Below are 9,524 nucleotides of genomic sequence, written 5' to 3'. Positions count from 1 at the left end.
TTTACAAATTACGAACTTCCAGCAAGAATTTTCACTAACAAAATTGAATGTTTTAAATTAATATCCCGCTAGAACTTGTTCCATATTTACTTGTAAGTATATGAAGAATTTAATTTTATTTTAGTACAATGAATTTAAAAAACCAATTTTTAAGGAACCACTGAATTTTTTATATAAAAAATCAAATAAGCAGGTGCTCATGCATAGGTCGTTTCCGGTATCGTCACTATAAACTTTGTCTTTGTATAATAAATAAATCAAAAATCATTATTAAATAAAATAAAAAATACGTATGTGAATAAAATACACATTCACAAAAATCTTCCTAAAATAAGTTTTCTCGAACTTTCTGTCCGGATTGGAATGCAACCGTGGATTGAGAGAATTAACATTTATTTTGTCGGTTTGCTTACCATTGTATCGGTTGTTTCGTGGACCTACGGTCCTACTATTATAGGTAAGTAGGTACCTTACTTTTCTCTATAGGAGCGGACCACTTGTTGCCTTATGGGGGCGGGAGGGGCAGGGGGGGCTCCACCCCCGGGGCGTGCACGTGGTGAGAGGGGAGGGGGGACGCGAGGGGGCCTCGCATCGCTCGAGCCTCAGTCGACAGTCAGCTCTCAGCTCTCGCGACGAGCGGTCTTTCAAACTGGTCGAAGGTGCCGTGTGTTCATATTTGTAACGAAAACTATCCCCGCTGTGTTGTGAATTCCGGAAAAGTTTTTCAGAAACTTTTTAGTCTCGCGAATATTAAGTTAAATCAATAAAATAAAACAGTTACACAATTCCGAAGTTGAAAATGTTCGTAGTATCAATTGTTACGAGATGAGTTATAAACAAAGTTAGTGTAAAAATAATTGACTACTATGTTGACGAAGTTTCTGTGTGTTCGGAAAAATAGCGCCGTATTGTTTAGTAGCGCGAGGTGACCGGTGTTCATAGGGTCCGCGATGTTCGTGCAGTGCTTCGTGTCGGCCGTGCTGGCGGCGTGCGCTCTGTGCGTGCTGCGTGCCGGCGGGACGCACGCTCGCGCCGCGCGCCTGGAGCCCCCGCGCCACTGCTCCTGGCAGCGCCTGGCCGCCGAGGGAGCCCTGGGACTGGCTTGCCGCCTGCGCACCGTGGCCGGAGCCCCCGCCCTGCTGGCTGATCTTCCGCCCCCCCAGGCGGAGCGCGTTTCTTCTCTATCCCTGGAGTGCAGCGACGTTCTTTTCTTCGAGAGCTCCCTCGAGATCGGAAAGAGGGCGGACGAGGCCAGCTTCCTCGGGCACTTGAAAAAGCTAAAGGAACTTAATATCGAATATTGCAAGATACGTTACATTCCCGCGTCCGTGTTGGCTCCTCTTCGTGACTTGCGCACGCTGTCGCTGCGCACGCACAACACCGATTGGTCTGCCATGTCCATGGAGTTCCACCGTGATAGTTTCCGGGGACTCGCGGAATTGCGAGCCCTCGATCTCGGAGATAATAATATTTGGACCCTACCTGCTGAAGTCTTTTGTCCGCTGTTCAATCTTAAAGACCTCAACTTGACCTCGAATCGCCTGCAAGATATATCTCAAATGGGATTCTCCGACTGGGGAGAGGGACCCACGGCACCGGGGAAATCGTGTAACGGGGCTTTGGAGACATTGGATGTATCGAAGAACGAAATTATTTCCCTTCCTGACAATGGATTGTCAAGTTTGCGATCGTTGCGCAATCTGTTCCTGCAAGAAAATGCCGTGTCCTCAGTGGCGGATAGGGCTTTTGTGGGACTTAGCGCTCTACAGGTGCTGAATCTTTCTAGTAACAGCCTTCTAGCCCTACCTCCGGAGATGTTTCAATCTTCCCGTGATATTAAGCAGATTTATTTAAACAATAATTCTATAAGTGTGTTGGCCCCGGGTCTCCTCGAAGGGCTAGATCAACTACAGATATTAGATCTTTCAGTAAACGATCTAACAAGTGAGTGGGTTAACAGAGATACTTTTTCTGGACTAGTTAGATTGATTGTGCTAAATCTATCGCATAATAAAATATCGAAAATCGACTCTTTGCTCTTTCAAGATTTAAACAACTTGCAGTTTTTGAGCTTGGAAAATAATAGAATACTAAAAATATCTGAAGGCGCTTTCTCTAATCTCAAGAATATTCATTCACTATCAATGGCTCACAACAAATTGACTCATGTAGATAGTTTTCACTTTTCGAATCTTTATGTCCTAAATCAGCTGTTTTTGGACGGAAATAGAATCGAATCGGTTCATATTCGATCTTTCGAAAATATAACAAAATTACAAGACCTTGGAATGAGTGGAAATCTCTTAAAGGAAATTCCCGAAGCTATCAAAAGTTTAAGATTCCTAAAGTCACTAGATTTAGGAAATAATCAAATCGCCAAAGTAGAAAGTGGACATTTCGAAGGTTTAGATGATCTTTATGGATTGAGATTAGTCGATAATATTATTGTCAATATAACAAAAGACTCATTTATTACACTTCCGTCACTTCAGATTTTAAATCTCGCTTCTAATAAAATAAACCACGTAGACCAAAGTGCATTTGGGTCAAATCCGACCATAAGAGCTATTCGCCTGGACGGTAATGAACTTACAGATGTCAGAGGAGTGTTCACAAATATGAACAGTTTAGGCTGGTTGAATATATCCGACAATAATTTAATGTGGTTCGATTACAGCCACTTACCGGCTAGTCTGGAGTGGCTTGACATGCACAGAAACCAGATTCAGAAGTTAGAAAACTATTTTGACCTCAAAACCAAAGTCAATATCAAAATGTTGGACGTAAGCTATAATTTACTAACCAGTATAGATGAATCTTCTATCCCGAATAGTATAGAAGTATTATTTTTGAATGATAATCAAGTAAATAGAGTAAATTCCGGTACATTTTTGCACAAGCCAAACCTAGAAAAGGTGGTTTTGTACGGAAATAAGATAAAAACCGTCGACATTGGTGCATTTGCGCTATCACCCGTATCCGAAGACAAGGATTTACCTGAATTTTACATCGGAGGAAATCCTTTTCACTGTGATTGCACTATGGAATGGCTCCAGAGAATAAATCATCTCAGTCACCTTCGACAGCATCCGCGGGTCATGGATCTAGATATCGTAACTTGCACGCTCGCGCATTCGAGAGGAAAAATTAGCGATTTCCTGTTAGATGTGAAACCATCGCAATTTCTTTGTCCATACGATACACACTGTTTCGCTCTCTGTCATTGTTGCGATTTTGACGCCTGCGATTGTGAAATGACCTGTCCCGATAGATGTTCGTGCTATCACGACCTCACGTGGAGTTCCAACGTGGTGGATTGCTCTAACGCTGGCTTTGAAAAAGTACCAGAGAGAATACCGATGGACGCGACTGAAATATATCTAGACGGAAATAATCTCGGCGAACTTGGAAATCATGTTTTTATCGGTAAAAAGAAACTTCAAACATTATTTTTGAACAACAGTAACATCAATTCGATTCACAATCGATCATTTAATGGAATCGATAGCCTGAAAATCTTACATCTTGAAAACAATAATATCGAAAAACTCGACGGAATGGAATTTAGAAAATTGAATAACCTCAACGCCTTACATTTAGAAAATAATAAAATAAAAACAATACAAAATGAAACATTCACCGCACTAACGTCGTTGGAAATTCTCAAACTGGATAGTAACGGAATAGTAGACTTTTTACCGTGGAAAATTATAAGTAATTCTGCTATCCAGACCAAAGTTTCACTGCTGGGTAATAAGTGGCAATGTACTTGTGATGAAATAATGAAGTTAGAACAATGGCTCCTAGCGCATTCTCAAGACCCTGACAGTATTCCGTGCTATAGTTCCGTAGGGCGAACCACCAACTCCACCGTGGCGTCCTTCCTTCAACAGTGCCGCAAGCGAGTGGAACAGTCTACAGTCGGTTCGGTTACACAAAAACATTTATTTCTCGACTCGTCAAAGTTAGTGGAAAACTATATTCCGTATGTGGCGATAGTTCTAATCGTGACAATAGTGATACTTCTATGCTGCGCCCTTCTCTTCATGTTTCGCGAAGAGTTCCGACTGTGGGTGCATTCTAAGTACGGCGTGCGAGTGTTTACATGTTCCGCTAAAGAACTTAACGACTTCAAGGACATAATGTACGACGCCTACGTGGTGTACAGTTTACGAGACGATGACTTCGTGTCTAGAGCCATCGCCACGGAACTGGAACAATCGGGACACTCTCTTTGCTTGCATCACCGGGACCTGCAAATCGGAGAGCGATGCTCCGACGATGGTATTCTTCGCGGCGTAGAAAACTCGAAGAGACTTATTATCGTCTTGTCTATTTCTTTCCTTCAGAACGAGTGGTACAAGCCCGAATTCAAGGCGGCTCTGCAAAGTGGCATAAACAGTATGAACGTCAGCCACCGACGGCAAAAGATAATATTTATAGTGACAACGGACCTCAGTGCTCTCGACTTAGACCCGGACTTGAAAGTGCTCTTGAAAACGTCCACGGTGATTGTGTGGGGGGAAAAAAATTGTAGGGAAAAACTAAATTTTCGTTTGCCCGACGTGAAGATCAAATCCCCCAATCGGACGCACAGTGTGAATAACGCTAAAATAGTGAACGAAGGTGGCAAGAACGTGAATACTCGCTACACAGCTTCCCCCACGTGCCACGACACGTGGTTCCGGTACTACGGGGCGGCGGCCAGCCCCGGGGTGGGCACCCCGAGCCCGCCGCAGTCCACGTACGTGTCCGGGGTGGGGTCGGAGGACGAGGGCGGCTCCGAGGGGCTGGAGCACAGCTACGCCAGCATCGACAGTCGCGAGCAGCTGCCGCTGCGCCGGGAGCCGTGCCGGCCGTGCGCGCCGTGCGGGCCGTGCCCGCCGTGCGCGCCGTGCCCGCCGTGCCCGCCGCACCTGCCGCCCCACCACCCCGCCGTGCAGCACTCCGCGGGGAGAAAGACTTACTTCGTGTAACTTCCCGATTCGTGTATAGCTAGGTACTTATCAGAACAATATTAAGTAATTGATCGATTTTCTCTGTCTTTTATTTAAACGAAAATCTATCGCTAGGTGAATAACAAAAGAGTGATATTGTCAATATGTACATAATGTAAATTGTGAATAGGAAATGATAGTTAGTAGGTAGGAAAATTGTGAAAATTCTTTTATTTCTGATATTTGTGACAAATGATATTATTTAATACTCCAGAATATTCGTGTTACAAATTGAATACAAGCCCCTGCCGTTTGTAGACTTCCAATATACCTAGTAGGTTTAGTGATCAATGTCACGCTTATAATTGAATAAACTCGCGCAAACAGAGACACTGCAAAATATGTACATTACCTATCTGAAAACATTATTTAAGTATGTAAATGAATGACTGTGAATTATTATAATTAGTTCAGTTTCTCTATGAAATGTTTATGATATACTGGACTGTCAAAACTAGTCAATTGATTGCTTGTATAAATTCGTAAACTTATGTTTTGTTCACCTATTCGATTTCGTATTGTAAATATTTAGAAATTAATTTATTATCATCTACGATGAGTCATGCGATGAATATTTTTGCATTAAACGCTTATAAATATACATTAATATTTGTGTTTTACTATTATCACCCAATTATGTAATGTTATAAAGTGTGCAATTAAACTCTCATCCAAAGGCCACACGACATATTTTTAAAAAATATATGGAAATCGACGAAGGTTGTCTTCCCACCTAATATTGCCTATCTTAAATTTTATTTCAAACAAGTCGATTTAGCGATTTTTTTTTTGCTTGAAATTTTTGAAGCAATTTATATCAATGGTCATAATGAACGTGCACAAAAATGACTTTCATGGGAATCCTTCATTGGTCGTGTATTTTGGTGATAGGTGATTTATTTCAAAAAATAAATAAAACTGTATTTTGGAAACAAATCGCTTTATTTATTTTGAGATTATTTTGAAATCCGCATTAAAATAATGAAATATGCAAAAAGTACAAAAATTATTTTCACCGCTTATAGTGCTACAGACCTACTTTATTTATAAAAATAAATTTCGACAATTTTCATCGAGCCGTTTTCGTGAGTAATCACTTCAAGTGCGCTATATTGTAAAACGCATTTTTTTAAAGGAGGATATTCATTTTAATGAACTAATTATTGCGACTTAATTATGTATTTAAATTCGTGAAGAAAAACAATACCATATAACAATTAGTCATTTTAATAACATCTAATCTAAAACTGTATTTCATATAAAAAAAAAAATTATCCCCATTTTAAATATTGAAAATGGGTTTTCCATCATAAAAACATACCTAATTGTGGGATCGTATTAATCAGGTACAGCTATCTAAAGTGATTATAAAAAATCAGCCATGTGATTTTGAAATTTCGAATAATTTACCCCCTTTGTATGAAATCGTTTTAAAACACCACCTTCATGTAAAAATTTTAAAGTTAAAGATTTGTCTAGCTGATTTTACAGTTTCCATCTAATTATTATTTTTTTTTAAATACACATAATTTCATAGGTAGGTAAATGTAAAAAAAAATACGCATAAAATGTTTACACATTTATGCATAAAATGTCAATGTCTTGCAATCATGAAAAGCTTTTCCGCATAGATCAAAGAGATACCCCAAATCATATCCGAAACACGTTTTATCAATCACCCATTTATGATTTCATAAACGGTATAAAGTACCTACCGTTTAAACAGGCACAAATTACAAACGTAAAATTTTGACATTTAAAATAAAAATGTTGCAACAAAACATGATAACACTCATTTAAAAGTTTAAATTAAATAATTGAATTGAATATAATTTTTCCTTCGTACTAATTGAAATAAGTGCCTTCAAATTACAAATAATTCATAAAATGAAGTTTTCGAATATTTTTTTTTTTCAAAATTGAAACAATGGAAAAAAAAAACTAAAATTTCTGCCTCGGTAAGATAACATATTTTAATCTGCAAATAAAAAATGTAAATTTACTAATAGTCATACATTTGATTTAGAAACACGTTAATTGATTTTCTAAATAATAACAAACCATAGCATAAAAACCCAGTACATATTCCATTATAAATTTGAAAATAGTAATTGTTCGATAAAAACAAACAATAATCATTAAAAAGTAAAATAAAAACTCTTTATAAAAAGATACCTGCGTTATCTTCCAACTGCAAATGCGCTTTTTTGCCGTTCATAAAATGTTACAGTTATGAAGTGGAGCTAGATTCCAGAGAACGAAACGAATCACAAAAAACGCAGTGCTTTATACAATGGTGGCCAAATTTGAAGTGTACACAGCATTAATGTTATTAGGTCCAGTTGTTCGAAGCGTGGTTAAATCTAACCGGCAGTTACGGGCGTGTAAATTCAACATGCCTCTGCCAGTTTGTGGTCAATCTCGTTCGAAACATCCGGCCGTGATTCCGGAATGAAAGTGACCTCACAAATACAATAATAAATAATAGAAAAACAATAAGAATACCCCGGCTTAGCCTGAATTAAATATAGTCAATAGCATTAGCACTGTGAAAAACCAATTAAAATAGCTGCTATTTCAAATGAAACATTGAAAATTTAAATAGGAGTAAATATGTCGACGTGGCCTACGTATAGTGTTCTCACTGCATTGTTGACGATCTGAGATTTTTCGTTTTAATGTTAAAGAAGAATACAATTCAAATACAAATGTTAATTAAGTCTTAAAAGGCAGTGGTTAACAGTTATACTGTTAAATATTTTTTGTTCCATAATTTATATATTTAATTTAGGACTGTCATAGCAAAATAAATTAAAATTTATAAATACCCCAGTCATGTAATTAGCGTGCACTCCCGCTTACTGCAAATAACCATCTGATTGAATGAATTTGTTTTTGTCACATTCACAAAAACACCGGTCAAAGAACAGCGTCTCTGTCTTCCTTGTTAAAAGTTCTTTTCTCGTGCTCTTTCTTATACAGTAAAACAATTTTTTTACTGATATCTCTTTCATTCGTATAAATATTCTTCGCATAGAGTGAGGATATTTATTTCAATATAAAAATCCATAAATTTACTTTCCAAATCAGATGTGAAAATGTATTTTTGAAGCTTACAAAAAATACAACTTTATAATTTAAATAAATAAGAAAGGAGATATATCCAGTCTTGTATCCTAGGTAGACTCGTGTTACACCACAGCCGCACAAGAGTTAATAAAAAATAATAAAAACCTTATACGCTCTCTCTTACAAAATATGTAGTAGATTTTCTAAGAGAGCATTTTACTTTCTATCACATTGGAATATTTTCAATTCTCAATAACATAATATCTTTAAAATAAATCTTAAATTTATTTTCTGTTTTATTAAGTGGTTAAATCGTAAAGCAAAAAAAATAGCTGTACGATTTAATCACATAATGGCTTTATGCCATGCCTACTAAAACACTTATTTAAATAGTGTTATTTGTAAACACTGCCGTTTTATTTTTTGCCGACAATTTACATATAAAAAAAAATGTGTTGTGTTATTTTTTGAGACGAATCTAAATATATATGACACATCGGCGTTGCTTTAAAGGGTGAAAAGAAAACTAAAAAACAAATAATGTAAACATACTTTCAAGACATGTTATTTTAGTTTTTAGACTCCTCTAAATTCAAAAGTTGTTTGAGCATATAGCAACGCTAATTAGCATGCTAATTAAATGGTAAAATATAGCAATAATTGAAATCACTAGTATCCAGAAGTCGCAGTCGCCGGCCGCTGCAATCGCCCCTCCCATTACGTGTAACTTTTAAATTGAAATTCCGCGGCCGGTGAACTGACAAGCGCAGCCTGTAATAATAAATATGACCTGGGAAAATATTACATATGTGTATACTCGTAAGCATTCAAATTATTTGCGATACAATAGGAAATTCCACACGCAGGAATTCCAATGCTAAGATTAATTGATAAGGTGGTTACATTAGAGCTTCATTTATTGAATACAAATACGGAAAAGTCGAGAACACTTGAGAAAAAAAAGGCAAAAAGTGTAACTTTTTTTTAACGTACTTTGGTATATGAACATCTGAATTTATCAAGCCTGGGTGTTTTGTAATGTAATTAGGCCTCCTGGCCTGTTGTGGTGAAAAAAAAAATAGCAGTAAAAAAAATAGCATTCCGAATTAGCTTCTTTTAGTTATCACTGCATTTAAAAAATTAATTTAGTATTAATCACATAGATTTACATAGTTCCAAGTAATCTCTAGTAGAAGACCCGCGCTAAGGCAGACTAACATAAGAGTAAATGCCATAAATTGGTTTCAAAGCTACTTAAATAACAGATATCAAATAACAAAAGTTAATTTTTTTTTTTCAAATCCAATAGAAAATAATTTAGGAGTACCCCAAGGCTCAGCGCTAGGGCCCATATTATTTATCATATACATAAATGACATCGGTGAATCTCTTAAATATTGTAAGATCCAACTTTTTGCAGATGATGCACTGGTTTACATATCAGGAGATAATTATGAA

General features: G+C 37.3%; 1 pseudogene across 1 annotated transcript; it reads left to right on the top strand.

Annotated features, from left to right (window-relative positions):
* The first annotated feature begins 617 nt into the window (after nucleotides 1-617).
* On the top strand, nucleotides 618-5,604 carry LOC148283772 (toll-like receptor Tollo pseudogene; annotated as a pseudogene). Its single transcript, XR_015825511.1, has one exon. The product of XR_015825511.1 is annotated as a toll-like receptor Tollo pseudogene (transcript).
* The last annotated feature ends 3,920 nt before the right edge of the window (nucleotides 5,605-9,524 follow it).

The sequence above is a fragment of the Micrasema longulum genome, unplaced genomic scaffold, assembly GCF_059751315.1.
Source record: "Micrasema longulum isolate JH-2025_06_02 unplaced genomic scaffold, ASM5975131v1 h1tg000199l, whole genome shotgun sequence".
NCBI classification, from domain to species: Eukaryota; Metazoa; Arthropoda; class Insecta; order Trichoptera; family Brachycentridae; genus Micrasema; species Micrasema longulum.
This window is presented reverse-complemented; position numbering and strand designations above follow the sequence as displayed.